The following is a 20,700-nucleotide window of genomic DNA, read 5'->3' as shown; positions in this document are numbered from 1 at the left end:
TGGGGTTCCTGGGGAAGGAGGCGGGTGATGACAATGCGGGTGGCAAAGTTAAGCTTCAAACCTGCAAAACGTCTCTTTCACCAAAGTTAAAGAACTGGCGATGTGCAGGGTGTGTTTATTCCATGAAGATGCTAACTGTGCCTGCCTCTGGGCAGATGGATCAATCATCAGGTGAGATGCTTAAGGTAGGAGGTAGCCTTTTACATCAAACAGCAGCTACTCGTGGTCTGTTAAAGAACGGGGGGTGTCTGAAGAGGCTGAGGGGCAGGAATGACCAGGTTATGATCAACCAGACTCTTGAATGCTACAATGTACCTTGATTATTGGCTCGTATTGAAAGCTTGAGATGCAGATAAGCTATGGACAAAGTGTTCTGGAACACTCTATGGACGTTTTTTCAGGATGAAGCTCATATCTGCCAGTCGTAAGACTTCTGGGTAACAAGAGGGGTCTCAGGACGCCAAATGCCATCTTCAGGGTGTGAACTTCCTAACATTAGTAGATCTCTAGTGTGCCTGGGCTTGTGAGCTTCCCAAATACACATGTAAGTCTGTTCTGTGGGTTATGTGGTCATTCGTTGTGGTTTCTCTTCGGTAGAGCCCATAGGGGCTGTCAGGCTTGGTGGTTTTCCCCAAAAGTCTATTTAGTATTCATGTGTTTAGTCTTTGTGGTTTCTCTGTGGTATGGCGGGGTTAGAGTGGAGCAAGATTCTAATACAAAATAAAAACAGCCTAACAGCCTGAGGGGTACATGTCTTCCTGGGGATGGAGGTTAAATCTGTTTCTGGAATCGCTGTGCAACGTAGACGTTTGGAAGTTCGAGCTTGGTAGTGCAGATGTTAGATCTCTTCTTCATGATGCCACTAAAAAGAAGGAAGCTTGGCAGTGCAGATGTTAGTTCTCTTCTTCATGATGCTATTAAAAATAAGGAAGCTTGGCAGTGTGGATGTTAGATCTCTTCTTCATGATGCCATTAAAAATATGGAAGCTTGGCAGTACGGATTTTAGATCTCTTCTTCATGATGCCATTGCAAATAAGGAAGCTTGGCAGTACGGAAGTTAGATCTCTTCTTCATGATGCCACTAAAAAGAAGGAAACTTGGCAGTGTGGATGTTAGATCTCTTCTTCATGATGCCATTACAAATAAGGAAGCTTGGCAGTATGTTAGATCTCTTCTTCATGATGCCATTAAAAATAAGGAAGCTTGGCAGTACGGATGTTAGATCCCTTCTTCATGATGTCATTACAATTAAGGAAGCTTGGCAGTACGGATGTTAGATCTCTTCTTCATAATGCCATTAAAACTAAGGAAGCTTGGCAGTGCAGATGTTAGATCTCTTCTTCATGATGCCATTACAAATAATGAAGCTTGGCAGTGCGGATGTTAGATCTCTTCTTCATGATGCCATTAAAAATAAGGAAGCTTGGCAGTGCGTATGTTAGATCTCTTCTTCATGATGCCACTAAAAAGAAGGAAGCTTGGTAGTTCATGTGTTGGATCTTTTCTTTGTGATGGGATTTGAATCTGTCACAATGACTCCAGGGAAATGAATAAGACATAGACGCATGAGTGATGGATCCCCTCTTAGATGTTGGATCCACTTTTGATGCTTGCACTGAACTGAGAACAGCTTATTAGTGATGTGTATTAGATAATTTCTTAATGGTGTCACTAAAGTGGATGAAGCTTAGAAGTGTGGGTGTTGGTGATGGGTCCTTTGTATGGCTGCTGATGGTAAATAGACATAATAACGAAAAAAAAATATCGACTGGACAGAATATCGAGTTTTTAATATAGAATGGACAGAATATCGAATTGCCAAAATATAGTGGTGAAGAATATCGAAAATCAGGTAAGAAATATCGATTTAAATAATATAGAAGTAAGTAATATCGACAGTCATAATATAGTAGTTAAAAATATCGAATTTTTTAATAGTGTTTTATGTGTTAGTATATGTGTTAAAAGTATGTATTAATATTGGAATGTATGTTAGAATATTTTTAAAGTAATGAATTTTATGTTATTTCATTTTTGTGTAATATAATTCCGTAGCGGGTTGTGGGTTTATAGGGGAGTAGGGTGGGAAGTAATTTAATTATAGTACATTAAATAATAATTTATAGGAATTTTTAATTATTTTTAATTTAATTTTGCGTTTTACTTCTGTAGCGGGTTGTGGGTTTATAGGGGAATAGGGTGGGAAGTAATTTAATTGTTATTAGTTAATTATTAATTAGTATTGAAAATTAATTGGTTGTTGATTAATTATTAATTGGTAAATAATTTGTATTAATTGGTAATTAATTTGTATTAATTGTTTAATTGATAATTATGTTAATTGTATTCATTTAATATTTGTAGCGGGTAGTGGGTTTATAGGGGAATATGGTGGGAAGTAATATAATTCTAAAAAATTAATTATTTAAATAATTTGTGTATATTGATAATTAATATATTATTAATTAATTATTAATTGGTATTATTAGCATTTATTAATGTTTGTTATAGAAAAATTATTGGTTGTTAATTAATTATTAATAGGTAATTAATTAATCAAAAATTTATTGGTATTTATAATTAATTAATTATTAAATATTGTGTGATTGGTAATTAATTTTAATACTTTTTTTGGTATTAATAATTCATTTATTTTTAATAAAATATACATTTATTATTTTCCCTACTATTGCACTCACTGGAGTGGGAATAGTAATTTTTACCCCTACGCTATCCAACGTATTCCCTACTATTGCACTCACTGGAGTAGGAATAATAATTTTTACCCCTACGCTATCCAACGCTTTCCCTACTGTTGCACTCTCGGGAGTGGGAATAGTAATTTTTATCCCTACGCTATCCAACGGTTTCCCTACTGTTGCACTCTTTGGAGTGGGAATAGTAATGTTTACCCCTATGCCATCTGACGTTTTCTCTACTGTTGTAATCACTGGAGTGGGAATATAAAATTTTGCCCTCCCGCTATCCAACGCTTTCCCTACTGTTGCACTCTCTGGAGTGGGAATAGTAATTTTTACCCCTACGCTATCCAACGCTTTCCCTACTGTTGTACTCTCTGGAGTGGGATTAGTAATTTTTAGCCCTACTCTATCCAATGCTTTCCCTACTGTTGCACTCTTTGGAGTGGGAATAGTAATTTTTACCCCTACGCTATCCAACGCTTTCCCTACTGTGGCACTCACTGGAGTGGGAATAGTAAATTTTACCCTCCCGCTATCCAACGCTTTCCCTACTGTTGCACTCTCTGGAGTGGGAATAGTAATTTTTACCCCTACGCTATCCAATGCTTTCCCTACTGTTGAACTCACTGGAGTGGGAATAGTAAATTTTACCCCTACGCTATCCAACGCTTTCCCTACTGTTGCACTCACTGGAGTGGGAATAGTAAATTTTACCCTCCCGCTATCCAACGCTTTCCCTACTGTTGCACTCTCTAGAGTGGGAATAGTAATTTTTACCCCTACGCTATCCAATGCTTTCCCTATTATTGCACTCTCTGGAGTGGGAATAGTACCCCTCCCGCTATCCAACGCTTTCCCTACTGTTGCATTCTCTGGAGTGGGAATAGTAATTTTGACCCTCCCACTATCCAACGCTTTCCCTACCGTTGCACTCTCTGGAGTGGGAATAGTAATTTCTATCCCTACGCTATCCAACGCTTTCCCTATTGTTGCACTCTTTGGAGTGGGAATAGTAATTTTTACCCCTACGCCATCTAACGTTTTCTCTACTGTTGTAATCACTGGAGTGGGAATAGTAAATTTTGCCCTCCCGCTATCCAACGCTTTCCCTACTGTTGCACTCTCTGGAGTGGGAATAGTAATTTTTACCCCTACGCTATCCAACGCTTTCCCTACTGTTACACTCTCTGGAGTGGGTTTAGTAATTTTTAGCCCTACTCTATCCAATGCTTTCCCTACTGTTGCACTCTTTGGCGTGGGAATAGTAATTTTTACCCCTACTCTATCCAACGCTTTCCCTACTGTTTCACTCACTGGAGTGGGAATAGTAAATTTGACCCTCCCGCTATCCAACGCTTTCCCTACTGTTGCACTCTCTGGAGTGGGAATAGTAAATTTTACCCTCCTGCTATCCAACGCTTTCCCTACTGTCGCATTCTCTGGAGTGGGAATAGTAATTTTGACCCTCCCGCTATCCAACGCTTTCCCTACTATTGCACTTACTGGAGTGGTAATAGTAAATTTTACCTGCCCGCTATCCTACGCAGAAAATATTGAATATTTTAAATTAATATTACGTTAATATATATGTATAATTTTTTTTTAACTTACATTAATTATTTATTAATTTTAATGTTATTTAAGTATTTTTAAGTATGTGTCAGTTAATGATATGTATTATTTCATTCATTTTACATTACTTTTAACACATTTAAAAAATTCGATATTTTGACTAACTATATTTTTAACAACGATATTTTGGATTCTATATTTTTGTACTTACCTGTTTGGAGATAGGGATTCTATATTTTGGCATTCTATATTTTGGCATCGATATTTTTGTATGTCTATATTTTGGTAGTCGATATTATGTCAGTGATCCGCTGCTGATCTCTCCTTGGTGATGGGTGCTTTGTACGGCTGCTGATCTCTCCTTGGTGATGGGTGCTTTGTATGGGTGATGGATCTCTTCTTAGTGACGGATGGATGATGGATCTCTTCTTGGTAATTGGTGCTTTGAAAGTGTGTTGGATCACTTTTTGGGGATAGGTATTTTTTTACGGCTGCTGGATCTCTCCTTGGTGATGGGTGCTTTGTACAGGTTTTGGTTCTCTTCTTGGTAATGGGAGCTTTGTACCAGTATTGAATCTCTTTTTGGTGATGCATGTTTAGTACAGCTGTTCGGTCTCTCCTTGGTGATGGGTGTATAGATCTTGGATCACTCCATGGTGATGGGTGTTTTGTATGGGTGTTAGATCTGTCCTTGGTGATGGGTGTTTGGGTCTTGGACCTCTTCTTGGTGATGGGTGCTTTGTATGGGAGTGTGATCTTTCTTGGTGGTGGGTGCTTTGTATGGCTGATGGATCACTCCATGGTGATGGGTGATTTGTATGTGTGTTGTATCTCTTCTTGGTGATGGGTGTTTTGTCCGGGTGATGGATCTCTTCTTATTGATGGGTGTTTTGTACCAGTGTTGGATCTCTTTTTGGCGATGGATGTTTTGTAAAGGTGTTCGATCTCTCCTTGGTGATGGATGTATGGATCTTGGAATCTTCTTGGTGATGGGTGCTTTGTATGGATGTTAGATCTCTCCTTGGTGATGGGTGTTTGGGTCCTGGACCTCTTCTTGGTGATGGGTGCTTTGTATGGGAGCTTGATCTTTCTTGGTGGTGGGTACTTTGTATGGCTGATGGATCACTCCATGGTGATGGGTGATTTGTACGGGTGTTATATCTCTTCTTGGTGATGGGTGTTTTGTACGGGTGTTGGATCTCGCCTTGGTGATAGGTGCTTTGTATGGGTAGTTGGATCTCTTCTTGTTGATGGGTGTTTTGTACGGGTGTTGGATCTCTTCTTGGTGGTGGGTATTTTGCATGGGTGTCAACTCTCTTCTTGGGGATGGGTGCTTTGTACGGCTGTCATTTGTCTTCTTGGTGATGGGTGCTTTGTTTGGATGTTGGGTCTTGACTCTCGATGCCCCGATTCATTCAGATGATGAGATCGTATTCCTTTGCGCTACCAAGTCTCTGGCTCACTAGCCCGCCTGGCAGCAGAAATAGATAGGCATCCCTTGCCTACTCCTCTCTACTTCGGATCCTCACAGAGACACGACGTTACTGGCCCCTCAATAACGTGCTGTGAGGCTCTCTGCGCCCTCCCTTCCGGTTCGTTGATTGTCAGCCGTTCTCTCATTTTCCTGAAGTAACTAAGTTCTTTCAAACGTCAAGTGACTGCCCCTGTGTGTTCTTTGTTCTCTCCTCTATTCAGTATGAACATAACCATTGAGTAACTCACTATTTCGCCCGCCAGATACTAGGTGGTCACACACCTTGTCCTGATGATGATCTCAACTCCATAGAGATCGAAACGCCGTCGACCACAGATAAACTTGACGCCTTCTTTATTATATTAAAATGCCAAAAGGAGTCTAGCATCTTGTTGTTTTGAGCTGATGCATGTTTTTACGATTTCACTTATCACTGCAGGTTTCTTTTACTTATCTGTGAGCACTAGATCTTGATATACCAAAAAAGTCTCAATCATATACAATTAATAAATGAATTGCCTTACAACGCTATGTAGTGGCCTGCTTTTATACAGGCCTTCGGTGTATTATGTAATGTTTGGTCTTCAAATTTGCTTAAGACCAGAGGTGTCTTTAACACTTACGAGATTGTTTGGCCTAAGTGAACCACCAATATTTATCGAACAAATCCACTTAAATGAAGGCAGCTTGGCAACGTATGTGTTGGATGTCTTCTTGGTGATGGGATGTTTTTAGAATTTTACTGATCTACTGAAATTAATGGAGTTTGGAGCATGGGTGTTGATTCTCTTCTTGCTGAAAAAGCAAAGCTTTGCAACATGGGGTTGGATCCATTCATGGGGACCCTATTGAAAAGAGGGAAGGCTGGTACTGTTAACGTGGACTCGATCTCCACAGTCAAAGCCATCGGGATCTTTTCCAAATGCAACAACGTCTTTCTGGGAGGTGTGGCCCATATAGGTAAAAGCTGTGGGGTGGGGGGGCATAGCAGGGTGAGGGGGGAGTTGACAGGTAACGGGATAGGTCAATTAAAATAAAAAAAAAAAAAACCACTTAATGATGCGGCGAGTGCAAGGTAAGTGGTTTTATTTATTTTATTGTTTAATTTTACCTATCCCATCGTCTATCGACTTGCCCCCGCCCATCCCCACCGCTCTTACATGTGCTGGACGCGCCTGCTTTCTGGGTGCACCACTGCAGATGTTTTCTCTGCTGCCTTCGGGTGACTTTGCACACTGTGTTCAACTATTCCATGTCATTCATCCCGGACCCCATGGGTTGGTCCTGTAAAGACTGGATTTACAGCACCCAGAAGCACAGGATCAAGGGCTACGTCCAAGGGAGGCTGGAGGCTCCTTCTGAGCCCATACAGCTGCTTTCACTGCAGATGCAGAAGTCATATAAATTCCAGAAAGTGTAAAGTTACAGTCATTGCCTTCCAGCCCAAAAATAAAAAGTGCACTCTGACCTACAGTCCCCAAATCATTCCCTAAGCCTCATACCAAGGGTAGCCAGAGATCCAGAGGTCAGGAGAGGACTCAGACAAATGTGAGATATTTTTAATCCCTGGCTCTGGGTCCTTCTATAGACTCTGGGAACTCCTGAAGCTGCTGTGAATGAAGCCAAATGCACCTTTACATCATCTGGGGACACACAGGCTTTCTCATGCATCTCGAGGCCTCTTCGAGGCGCTGAGGCCCAAAAGGACCCCTTCTATGCTTTTGCTTGGATGATTTTACTGATTATTAGGTCTCGCCTAACCCAGCGCATGCGCTGGGTTAGGCGAGACTTTTTGTGAGGGCTCAAAATAGTGCTACCACTGTAGCCTAGAGCTACAGTGCATGTGCGCGGGCGCGCGTGCCTCACTTTCACGGCCGCTTTGATGTTTGATCGCGATCACTTTCACTTTCGCAGCCGCACGGCCGCTTTGATGTTCTCCGTGAGCCAGTTTTTTTTTCCTGTTTATTACTTCTATGTAGTAATGGTGGCACCCGTGCGCCGCCATTACTACAGAGCAGTAATAAACAGAAACAAGCATTGGCATAGCCAATAGGTCTCGCTTTTGGGACCTTATAAGTATTTAGTTATGCAACTGTTGCATGGTTAAACACTTATAAGGTCCCAAAAGCGAGACCTATTGGCTATGCCAATGCTTGTTTTTGTATCTGTCTGATTGTTTCCCTTATCCTGGTAGATAGTGATTTTTGGTCTCTTATGAAGTGAGACGCTAAATTAAGGTGGTTTAGGCTTTGTGGTAGAGTAGCGGTGAGTGACTCAGTAGTCGAGACAAACTCTGGGTGGTTTGAGGGCTGGTGCTGATATTCATTGAAGATTGTATGAAACTCTAGTGAATTATTACATAAACTCGGAAATATCACTTTTAACACTTATCAGAATCCTATACAATTAAGCATTATTGTCCTCTCTTCGGGATGTTAACAGTAGCTGCAAGAAGTGATGGCTGATAATACATTTGGTACTATGTAGATTGCATAAAGGGCTTTTTTCTTGAATTGTTACTAAAATGCATGTGGTCTGTCTCACAATACAACTCTAACACACAATCAGGGCCACTGAAATTATGCGGCAGGGGAGGACCACATTATGTACCATGGTTGACTTAATTATGCACCAAGAAAGGGCAATTAAGTGGCGCAATGTGGCACATTTTGTGATAGTATTACTTCATTATTTTGTCATTTTTATGCATGTTAACACGGTGTGGGCAAAGGTTTCACTGTATTAGCACCAGTCTAACTCTAGTACAGCAACAGAGGCAGCCAAAAGGTGACCATTCGACCTTTCCGAAGGACCTTCTATTGCGCAGCAACACGTGTCCTGCGTTCTTAGGGGCATATTATCAAGGACAGCGTTAAAATTATCGCCGCTTTAGTGGCAGGAAACTGCCGCTAAAGCGGCGATAATGGGCTTGATAATATGCCGCAGAGAATTCCAATAGACGCCCATGTTCACACCAGAACATGGGCTTCTATTGGAATTCTCTGCGGCATATTATCAAGCCCATTATCGCCGCTTTTAACGGCAGTTTCCTGCCGCTAAAGCGGCGATAATTTTAACGCCGTCGTTGATAATATGCCCCTTAATTGCTTTTGATCAATTTGAGCAAGAAACATTTTTTTGTTAAAATCTGCAGATTATGCAGCAGATCTAGGGCTATGCAGCAAATCCATAAATAATGCGGGGAAACACCGCTGCTGCAAAATCGCATAATTCCAGTGGCTCTGCACATAATTAATGTCAATTTTAGAGTTTTGGAGGCATCTACCCGAGAAAAAGGTCAAATACATTGCTCATACTATATGTATCAACCATTCCTAGCAACAGAAATGTCCAGTGATTGAAACTGCGCCATAATATTACAGATGCAGCTAGGTGGCGAGCCGATGTATCCTACACAGTCTTACATTTCACAGATCTGTATGAATTACCGCAATGGCCATCCTGATTCCTGCCTGATTTACGCATGAATAGTGCCACCACCCAACACGGCCATTCACCCGGTCCCTCAAGAATATTTAGACGGCAGGCACCACCCAGCACGTCTATTCGCCCGGTCCCTCGTGAATATTTAGAAGGCAGCACCCAGCATGGCCATTCGGCCGGTCCCTCATGAATATTTAGGAGGCAGGCACCACCCAGCATGCCTATTCGCCCGGTCCCTCATGAATATTTAGAAGGCAGGCACCACCCAGCGCGTCCATTTGCTCAGTCCCCACATGAATATTTAGTAGGCGGGCACGCACACTGCTGGCTGCCTCACATCTATACAACTCGCAAGATGTGCAAACAGAAGTGCACGTTCACAGTGCACCAATCAGGGGAGCAGTACCTTTCTCACTAGTCCTCCATGACACACTACAGCGTTGTCACCTTACTGCACTAATGCTCGTGTGAGTGTGGCGTCCATTTGTGCAGCTGGTGCAGTGGCATCGAGGCCCAGTGGCCCGAGTGGCCTACTGAATCCTGATATTACAGTATTTCACAGTTCAAACAGCAGCGGAGGGAGGGTGGAGGGGACGTGTACTTCCTTGCACTAGGGCCCACAACACACTGGCTAAGTCACTGCGCATGCGCCTGGTGTGTACTCGCACAGCTGTACATGAAAATAGACCCTTTGTAATCCAAGTAAGTTGCACATTTAATAGAAGTGCAGTTTCACCAGTTGTAGGAGAGTAGGGTCTGCTATCCTATGGTCACCCCAAATTTTTGCTTTTTGCTTCACTGGTTTTTGACATATTGAGGCTGTGGGCCTGCTAATCAGACCCCCAGCCTGCTGTTCTCTCTAACTAAATTGACACTATGCACCCTAGGTGCATAACCAATTGGAATTGGATCACCCTGTGAGCCCCTGTACCAGTGTACACTAGGTACCCAGGGCATTGGTGTATCTAAGGCCTACCAGGGGCTGCAGCATGTATTATGCCACCCCTGGCCTGGCCTAGCAATTTGACACAACTGGCTGATCACTCAGCTGGGGTAACTTGGTGTAACCACCTCTTACTTAGGTGTAGTATACCTATACCTAACCTTAAATGGGACACCTGGTAACCTATAAGTCACTCCTATGGCAGGCCTTGACAATCCTGAAGGCAGAGTGCTTGGTTCCAGGTGAGATGGTGCTCTGGCATGAGCTGAGCCTGTCTGCAGTGATCGGAACAACTTCCTTCTACCGTTTCCAGATATCGTCATACCATATACTCTTAAGTGCATTATGAACCTCGCGGTTAAATGCTATCTTTGGTTTGGCTTTATCAAAACATGTCGAGTAAGGTGTCATACGAATTGGAATACTAACCCCTCGCCAATTCTGGCGACGGGGTTAGCATTCCACCCTTCTAGAGGGACACGACATGTACAGTACCTGAAACCCGGGTACAATCAGACGTAGCCTCAGCTCCACAAAATGGATGCTGCCACCACAGACACAAGTCTGTCCTCCTGCTGCTGGGAGTCCTTCCAGCTTGGGAGACGTGGACAAAGGGTTTCCTGCCAGGGGAGATGCGTGCACCACCCCAGACAGGATTTTGTGTATTGGTCAGGTAGGGCTTGAATGGAATCAGACATGCCTGAGGCTCACAAGGCGCATATGCCAGTTCAAACCGGTCCTGGGGCACACCAGCCCCGGACCTGGGGCGAGCTGGACAAAGGATTGGGGGTGTAACCACCCCCCTCCTGGTCCCATCCTTAGGGAGGGACCTAGCAGGTAGTCCGGCCCCTAGAATCCGCTTAAAGGTAGGAGCTGTGTCCTAAGACTTCAGACATCCTGAAATCAACTTAACCACAAGAAGAAGACGGGAACTTCGACGCTCTGCTGCACAGAGGACAGAAGGAAATCTCCCCTATGGTCAGGGAGTGACCATCTTGCTAACGCAAGCACCAACCAGCTATTCGACGTCTGCTTTGCCGCCGCCTCCCGCCGGAGCCCGAGCCCAGAGCCCGACAAGACCTGGACCTCCAGACCTCTCACAGCCCGATCCACAGTCCCTGCAAAGAAGGAACCCATGGAGGCACCGAGACACGTGGAGCCAGCCATCTTGAAAGACCGACGACAAGCTGCAAGCGTGACAACAGAGGCTCCCTCCAAGTTGTGCTTTGGGCCCTGAGAAGCCCAACACCCGAGCAGCATCTGCACCAAAGGTGAGCCCTCACTCCACGATCTGCGTGGGGCCCCTCTGCACTTTGCATCTTGACACGCCTGCCCGATCCCTGGCCCCTTGGCTAGTGGCCATTTTGGTGACCTAACTTGAAATCAACGACACTGGTCTGGTTGCTCCAGACTGGCCCCAGCTGCTCTCCAAAGGAGCAGCCCCTCTGACCTTGCTGGTCAGAACAATCAGCTTTCTTCTCTTTCCACGACTCCTGCCTTTGCCAAGGCTTGTTTGCCTCTTTCGAGTTGCCGACACCGCCGACAGCGAGAGCCTGCGTGGGACAGCTCGTGAACCAACTCCTGGACGTCGTCGACCTTCAGGGACCACGTGGCTGCGGAGACAAGCTACACCTCCTCACCTGTTTGCACCCGACATCGCCTGGTACCTACCTGGTGCCACGCCGGTCACTGGCTAGTGACTGTGAACACTGTCCCCTCTGCTTTCAGGTCTTCTGCAACTCCGATCCACTCTTGGATCCACCGCATCTCTTCTGGACCGACCGCCTGCAGCATCTTTGTCATCAGGCTCCATTGAATCGATAGAAGAAACCCGACGCACTTCGAGACCTATGCACCTGCTTCCTGTGGGTGAGGTAAAGCTGGCACTCCGGTGCCCAAGTGTAGAGAAACATCTCTAGTGTCTGTGTTTTGAATCTTAAATTCGTAGTCCATCCAGAAGACCCTTCTAGCAGTAACTTTTGAACTTTTACGCACCCATTGAAAACCTATGGGAGCACGCGTGTAACTTTCCTCACTGCACACGCGACCCGTGGACCTCCTGGTCACTAACTGAAGTTAGCTCCTTGTAGGCCCAGCGATTCTAGAGGCCCTAGGCCTTTTCCCTTTCCTGTTCGTGGTACTTATACCACTATTTTAGTATATGGTTTGAGTGGCCACCAGGGCCCATCCATATAAAGTGCAACTTCTGTATATTATAACATTGTCTTGTTTAACGATTTGTGCTCCTGTGCTCATAAAGAGTCTAGGGGATACATTGAGTAATAAATACATATATATTTTAAATATATATTTGTGTGGTGTCCTTTCATTGGTATAAAGGGGGGTTACATATGGTGAAACAGCTTGCTTAACACGCTTTAACGAGTTTAGCCTCAAAGACTGCTTAGCCTACGCTACCACTAGGGCAGCTAGTCCGAAAAGGTTGACTTACAACCACACCATAAGGGTTGCTTGGCATGGTACAAGGTGGTCACTTTAACTAGTGAACAGCATATACCAGGCCAACTTCTCACATTGGTGAGCAGTGGTTGGATTTGAGCTTGCTGTGTTTTACCTCTGTAATCTCGTTGTTACCAATTGAAAGATCATACAGGTACCTTTAGGTACATATAAAACAAGATTAGATATACTTAAGTTCTACTGAACTTAGTTGTTGTAGAGAAAAGGAAGTAGCACACCCTGACTACAACTACTAGATAGGTTTAGTAGGAAAACCCAAGTGTAGGTAGTTGCAACACATCCACCCACACTTAAGAGCAATGGCTGGGGCAGAGGGGTCCAATGTACCCATCTCTGTCGAGAGTGACCCCCAGAGGGCACCATCCATCTTTGCTACCCTAAACCAAAATGAGCTCAGGCAGTTGGCAAATATCAGGGGCCTTAAACAGCCCAAGAACCCTACCTCTGCTGAACTCGGAGAGCTCTTACAGGCTGATAAAGATCAGAAAGCTCTCAAGAAAGCCTCCCAGTTAGGCCCCTTAGGGACTGGAACAGTAGGCCCCCCTTCTGAAGATGCTACTGAGGTACCCCTTTCCAGTAGTCACCCCTTAGATGAGAATCATACTACAGAGGATGAAAGTGATAAGGGTACTGATACAGATGGTAGTGGGGATGAAGGGAGAACTAGCCCAGTGCCAAGTGTTATACGTGGCCCAGCTAACCTAAGGCTACTGGGGACTGACAATGGGGTCACCCCATTGGATCTCCCTAGTGGACTTAACCAGGGGTTTGGGAGGCAAAGGAATCACTCAGGTGAATCTAATGCTTCTCATGCCTCTAGAGGCTCTCAAGGTCACTCCAGAAGAAGGATGACCACCCCTCAGAGGAGGGAACATGAGGCCAGAATGCAGGAAGCTCAGCTGAGAATCAGGAGACAGGAGCTAGAAGTAGCTCTGATGGAAGAGAAACTGAGTAAGGCTAGGCAACCTAGAGAGAGTGGGTCTATACCCACTGGTGGCAGCATTGTCCCTAAGGACAAAGATAGGGTCTTTGACAATAGGAACCTGTCCAAGGCTGTGCCCCCCTACAAAAGTGGGGATGATATCCACAAGTGGATGACTGCTCTTGAGAGAGCCTGCAAAGTGCAGCAGGTTCCTGAAGACCAGTGGGCAGCAATCTTATGGCTCTCCTTTGAAGGAAGAGGCAGAGATAGACTCCTCACTGTTAGAGAGGAGGATGTCAGAAACTACAGAGCCCTGAAGAGTGTCCTAGTTGATGGGTTAGGCTTAACCACTGAACAGTACAGGTTAATGTTCAGGGACACCCAGAAGACACAGACTCAGGACTGGTCTGAATACATTGAATGTGCCACTAAGGCTTTGGAGAGTTGGTTGCTGGGAAGTAAGGTATCTGATTATACAGGATTGTACAATTTGATGATGAGAGAACAGATTTTAAATAACTGTCAGAACCAGCAACTGCATCAACACTTGGTTGACTCAGATCTGACCTCTCCCCAAGAATTGGGAAAGAAGGCAGACAAATGGGTCAGAACCAGGGTTACGCAAAAGAACCAGAACCAGGGCCAAGGGGGTGATCAGAAGAAAACAGACCAAAAGGGTGGAGATCAGAAATCTAAAGACCAGAAGTCTTCAACAGGGCCCCAAACTAGTACTAACGAGGGTGGGCCCCAGCCTAAAGGGAAGAAGAAAGAAGGTCCAAAGAAACCCTGGTGCAAATCTTGCAAGAATACAACCCACTGGACTAGTGATTGTAAGAAGGGTGGAGCCCCCAACACTGTTGCCCCTAAGGCACCTGCTCCCAGTACTACTGTTAGCAGTGTTGGTCCCCAGACAAAGGGTGTAGTGGGAATCACCATGGGAACTGAAGGAGATTCTGACTTAGACAGAACCCTGACACAGGCAGTCTTGATCTGTGATGGGGACATGGATTTGTCCCTGACTGTGAGCCCCAGTAACCTGGGCAAGTACAGACAGACTCCTTTAATAAATGAAAAAGTGGCTCAAGCCTACAGGGACACATGTGCCAGTGTCACTATGGTGACACCAGGCTTTGTGGACCCTGGACAGTACATACCAGGTGAGAACTACCTAGTGACCAATGCCAGCAATGCCACTACTTCACATAGTGTGGCAGTTGTTAACTTCTCATGGGGAGGGGTAACTGGCCTCAAAAGGGTTGTGGTTAGTGCAGACCTCCCAGTAGAATGTTTGTTGGGCAATGACCTAGAGAGTTCTCTATGGTCAGAAGTGGAGTACAGGACACATGCAGAGATGTTAGGTATATCACCACATGTCCTTGCTGTGACCAGGTCACAGGCCAAAAAGTGCCTTACTGAACCACAGGTCTTGGATCCTGGAACAATGGACCAAGCACCTACCAAGAAGAAGAACAGGAGGGTTAAGGCTGTGCCTTCCCCCCTGCCTCCAAGTGATGATCAGCCTTCCCAGGAAGATGATCTAGAGGACCCTGAAGGAACTGTCCCTGAAGAGCTTGAACCTGATCAGGTTGAGTTTCTGGGGACAGGGGGACCTTCCAGGGCTGACTTGGGGCAGGCTCAGTTATCCTGTCCATCTCTTGAACCCCTCAGACAGCTGGCTGCTGCTGAGGCTGCTGGGAATGCTCAAGGTACCCATAAAGTGTATTGGGATGATGGGCTCCTTTATTCAGAGGCTAGAGACCCAAAACCTGGTGCAACCAGGAGGTTGGTTATACCTCTGCAATTTAGGGGCTTCCTTCTTACATTGGCCCATGATATTCCTCTAGCAGGACACTTAGGCCAGAACAAGACTTGGGACAGGCTTGTCCCTCACTTTCACTGGCCTCACATGAATGAAGATACCAAGGAGTTTTGTCGCTCCTGTGTAACCTGCCAAGCCAGTGGCAAATCAGGTGGCACAACAAAGGCCCCCCTAATACCACTACCTGTGGTGGGGGTTCCCTTTGAAAGAGTGGGAATAGATATAGTGGGTCCCATGGATCCTCCCACTGCATCTGGGCACAGATTTATACTGGTGGTAGTGGATCATGCCACCAGGTATCCAGAGGCAATTCCCCTTAGGACCACTACAGCTCCTGTTGTGGCCAGGGCCCTGCTGGGAGTATTCTCCAGAGTGGGGTTTCCTAAGGAGGTGGTTTCTGACAGAGGTACCAACTTCATGTCAGGATACTTGACAGCTATGTGGAAGGAATGTGGTGTCAACTACAAGTTCACCACTCCTTATCACCCACAATGCAATGGGCTTGTTGAGAGATTCAACAAGACCCTAAAGGGTATGATCAAAGGATTACCTGAAAAGCTCAGGCGAAGATGGGACATCCTTCTACCCTGCCTTCTGTTTGCTTACAGAGAGGCCCCACAAAAAGGAGTTGGCTACAGCCCCTTTGAATTGTTGTTTGGGCACCCTGTAAGAGGCCCACTGTGTTTAGTGAAGGAAGGATGGGAGTTACCTCTCAAAAAGCCTAAACAAGACATAGTGGACTATGTACTTGGTCTCCGCTCCAGGATGGCTGAGTATATGGAGAAGGCATCCAAAAACCTTGAGGCAAGCCAGGCCTTACAGAAAGCTTGGCATGACCAAAAGGCTGTCTTGGTTGAGTTTCAGCCAGGACAGAAGGTATGGGTGTTGGAGCCAGTGGCCCCAGCAGCACTCCAAGACAAATGGTCTGGACCCCATACAATCCTGGAAAAGAAGGGAGAGGTCACCTACTTGGTGGACCTAGGAACTCCCAGGAGTCCCCACAGGTTACTCCATGTTAACAGGTTAAAGGCATATGTTGACAGGGCAGACATGGGCTTGCTCATGGCTACAGATGAGGGACAGGAGGAAGAGAGTGACCCTCTCCCAGACCTGTTGTCTCAGAACCCTGAGGATGGTTCAGTTGAAGGAGTGACCCTTGGAGGCAACCTCACTGATCATCAGCAGATTGAATGTAGACAGGTTCTACAATCATTTCAGCATATGTTTTCATTGATACCTAGTCAAACTGACTGGTGTACCCATGTGGTGGACACTGGTGACAGTCTGCCTGTGAAGAACAAACTTTACAGACAACCTGACCACGTCAGGGACTGTATAAAGGCTGAGGTACACAAAATGCTGGAACTGGGTGTCATTGAGCCCTCAGAGAGCCCCTGGGCTAGCCCAGTGGTGCTGGTCCCCAAACCTCACACCAAAGATGGCAAGAGAGAGATGAGGTTCTGTGTGGATTACAGAGGACTCAATGCTGTCACTAGGACAGATGCACATCCTATTCCAAGGGCAGATGAGCTCATAGATAAACTGGCTTCTGCTAAGTTTTTGAGCACATTTGATTTGACAGCTGGCTATTGGCAAATCAGGTTAGCTGAGGAGTCCAAGGCCAAAACAGCATTCTCAACCCCAGGTGGGCATTATCAATTTTTGGTGATGCCCTTTGGTCTGAAGAATGCACCTGCCACCTTCCAAAGGTTGGTGAATCAAGTCCTTACTGGGTTGGATGACTTTTGTGCAGCATATCTTGATGACATTGCTGTCTTTAGCTCCACCTGGGAGGATCACCTGATCCACCTGAAGAAGGTACTTGAGGCTCTGCAAAAGGCAGGCCTCACTATCAAGGCTACTAAGTGCCAGATAGGGCAGAGTAAGGTTGTGTATTTGGGCCACCTTGTAGGTGGAGGCCAAGTTCAACCACTGGAGAGTAAGATACAATCCATCAAGGACTGGTCTCCTCCAACCACCCAGACTCAAGTTCGAGCTTTCTTGGGCTTGACTGGGTACTACAGGAAGTTTGTTAGGAACTATGGGTCCATTGTGACTCCTCTTAATGATCTGACATCCAAAAAGATGCCCAAAAAGGTTCAGTGGACAGTAAGCTGTCAAAAGGCATTTGATGACCTGAAGAAGGCCATGTGCTCTGCACCTATCCTGAAAAGTCCTGACTACTCCAAAGAGTTTATTGTCCAAACAGATGCTTCTGAGTTGGGTGTGGGAGCTGTGCTGTCACAACTTAATGTAGATGGTCAAGACCAACCCATTGCTTTTATTAGCAGAAGGTTGACCCCCAGAGAGAAGAATTGGTCAGCTATTGAGAGGGAGGCCTTTGCTGTGGTGTGGGCCCTGAAGAAGCTGAGGCCATACTTGTTTGGCACTCACTTCAAGATTCAGACCGACCATAAGCCCCTCTTGTGGCTAAATCAGATGAAGGGTGAAAACCCCAAACTTGTTCGGTGGTCCATTTCCCTACAGGGGATGGACTTTACAGTGGAGCACCGGCCAGGTACAGACCATGGGAATGCAGATGGTCTCTCCAGGTACTTCCACTTAGGACATGAAGACGAGACTGGTCAAGGCTAGTTTAATGTCCCTGCGTTTGGGGGGGGGGGGGGGTTGTGTAGGAGAGTAGGGTCTGCTATCCTATGGTCACCCCAAATTTGTGCTTTTTGCTTCACTGGTTTTTGACATATTGAGGCTGTGGGCCTGCTAATCAGACCCCCAGCCTGCTGTTCTCTCTAACTAAATTGACACTATGCACCCTAGGTGCATAACCAATTGGAATTGGATCACCCTGTGAGCCCCTGTACCAGTGTACACTAGGTACCCATGGCATTGGTGTATCTAAGGCCTACCAGGGGCTGCAGCATGTATTATGCCACCCCTGGCCTGGCCTAGCAATTTGACACAACTGGCTGATCACTCAGCTGGGGTAAGTTGGTGTAACCACCTCTTACTTAGGTGTAGTATACCTATACCTAACCTTAAATGGGACACCTGGTAACCTATAAGTCACTCCTATGGCAGGCCTTGACAATCCTGAAGGCAGAGTGCTTGGTTCCAGGTGAGATGGTGCTCTGGCATGAGCTGAGCCTGTCTGCAGTGGTCGGAACAACTTCCTTCTACCGTTTCCAGATATCGTCATACCATATACTCTTAAGTGCATTATGAACCTCGCGGTTAAATGCTATCTTTGGTTTGGCTTTATCAAAACATGTCGAGTAAGGTGTCATACGAATTGGAATGCTAACCCCTCGCCAATTCTGGCGACGGGGTTAGCATTCCACCCTTCTAGAGGGACACGACATGTACAGTACCTGAAACCCGGGTAAAATCAGACATAGCCTCAGCTCCACAAAATGGATGCTGCCACCACAGACACAAGTCTGCCCTCCTGCTGCTGGGAGTCCTTCCAGCTTGGGAGACGTGGACAAAGGGTTTCCTGCCAGGGGAGGTGCGTGCACCACCCCAGACAGGATTTTGTGTATTGGTCAGGTAGGGCTTGAATGGAATCAGACATGCCTGAGGCTCACAAGGTGCATATGCCAGTTCAAACCGGTCCTGGGGCACACCAGCCCCGGACCTGGGGCGAGCTGGACAAAGGATTGGGGGTGTAACCACCCCCCTCCTGGTCCCATCCTTAGGGAGGGACCTAGCAGGTAGTCCGGCCCCTAGAATCCGCTTAAAGGTAGGAGCTGTGTCCTAAGACTTCAGACATCCTGAAATCAACTTAACCACAAGAAGAAGACGGGAACTTCGACGCTCTGCTGCACAGAGGACAGAAGGAAATCTCCCCTATGGTCAGGGAGTGACCATCTTGCTAACGCAAGCACCAACCAGCTATTCGACGTCTGCTTTGCCGCCGCCTCCCGCCGGAGCCCGAGCCCAGAGCCCGACAAGACCTGGACCTCCAGACCTCTCACAGCCCGATCCACAGTCCCTGCAAAGAAGGAACCCATGGAGGCACCGAGACACGTGGAGCCAGCCATCTTGGAAGACCGACGACAAGCTGCAAGCGTGACAACAGAGGCTCCCTCCAAGTTGTGCTTTGGGCCCTGAGAAGCCCAACACCCGAGCAGCATCTGCACCAAAGGTGAGCCCTCACTCCACGATCTGCGTGGGGCCCCTCTGCACTTTGCATCTTGACGCGCCTGCCCGATCCCTGGCCCGTTGGCTAGTGGCCATTTTGGCGACCTAACTTGAAATCAACGATGCTGGTCTGGTTGCTCCAGACTGGCCCCAGCTGCTCTCCAAAGGAGCAGCCCCTCTGACCTTGCTGGTCAGAACAATCAGCTGTCTTCTCTTTCCACGACTCCGGCCTTTGCCAAGGCTTGTTTGCCTCTTTCGAGTCGCTGACACCGCCGACAGCGAGAGCCTGCGTGGGACAGCTCGTGAACCGACTCCTAGACGTCGTCGACCGTCAGGGACCACGCGGCTGCGGAGACAAGCTACACCTCCTCACCTGTTTGCACCCGACATCGCCTGGTACCTACCTGGTGCCACGCTGGTCACTGGCTAGTGACTGTGAACACTGTCCCCTCTGCTTTCAGGTCTTCTGCAACTCCGATCCACTCTTGGATCCACCGCATCTCTTCTGGACCGACCGCCTGCAGCATCTTTGTCATCAGGCTCCATTGAATCGATAGAAGAAACCCGACGCACTTCGAGACCTATGCACCCGCTTCCTGTGGGTGAGGTAAAGCTGGCACTCCGGTGCCCAAGTGTAGAGAAACATCTCTAGTGTCTGTGTTTTGAATCTTAAATTCGTAGTCCATCCAGAAGACCCTTCTAGCAGTAATTTTTGAACTTTTACGCACCCATTGAAAACCTATGGGAGCACGCGTGTAACTTTCCTCACTGCACACGCGACCCGTGGACCTCCTGGTCACTAACTGAAGTTAGCTCCTTGTAGGCCCAGCGATTCTAGAGGCCCTAGGCCTTTTCCCTTTCCTGTTCGTGGTACTTATACCACTATTTTAGTATATGGTTTGAGTGGCCACCAGGGCCCATCCATATAAAGTGCAACTTCTGTATATTATAACATTGTCTTGTTTAACGATTTGTGCTCCTGTGCTCATAAAGAGTCTAGGGGATACATTGAGTAATAAATACATATATATTTTGAATATATATCTGGGTGGTGTCCTTTCATTGGTATAAATGGGGGTTACATATGGTGAAACAGCTTGCTTAACACGCTTTAACGAGTTTAGCCTCAAAGACTGCTTAGCCTACGCTACCACTAGGGCAGCTAGTCCGAAAAGGTTGACTTACAACCACACCATAAGGGTTGCTTGGCATGGTACAAGGTGGTCACTTTAACTAGTGAA

At 46.3% G+C, this 20,700-nt stretch overlaps 1 protein-coding gene across 2 annotated transcripts in view; it reads right to left on the bottom strand.

The window, feature by feature from the left end:
* The window catches only part of PLXND1 (plexin D1), a 316,145-nt gene that overhangs the window by 210,930 nt on the left and 84,515 nt on the right, over window positions 1–20,700 (bottom strand). The window lies entirely within an intron of this gene.

This window comes from Triturus cristatus, chromosome 9 (genome assembly GCF_964204655.1).
Source record: "Triturus cristatus chromosome 9, aTriCri1.1, whole genome shotgun sequence".
Taxonomy (NCBI): Eukaryota; Metazoa; Chordata; class Amphibia; order Caudata; family Salamandridae; genus Triturus; species Triturus cristatus.
This window is presented reverse-complemented; position numbering and strand designations above follow the sequence as displayed.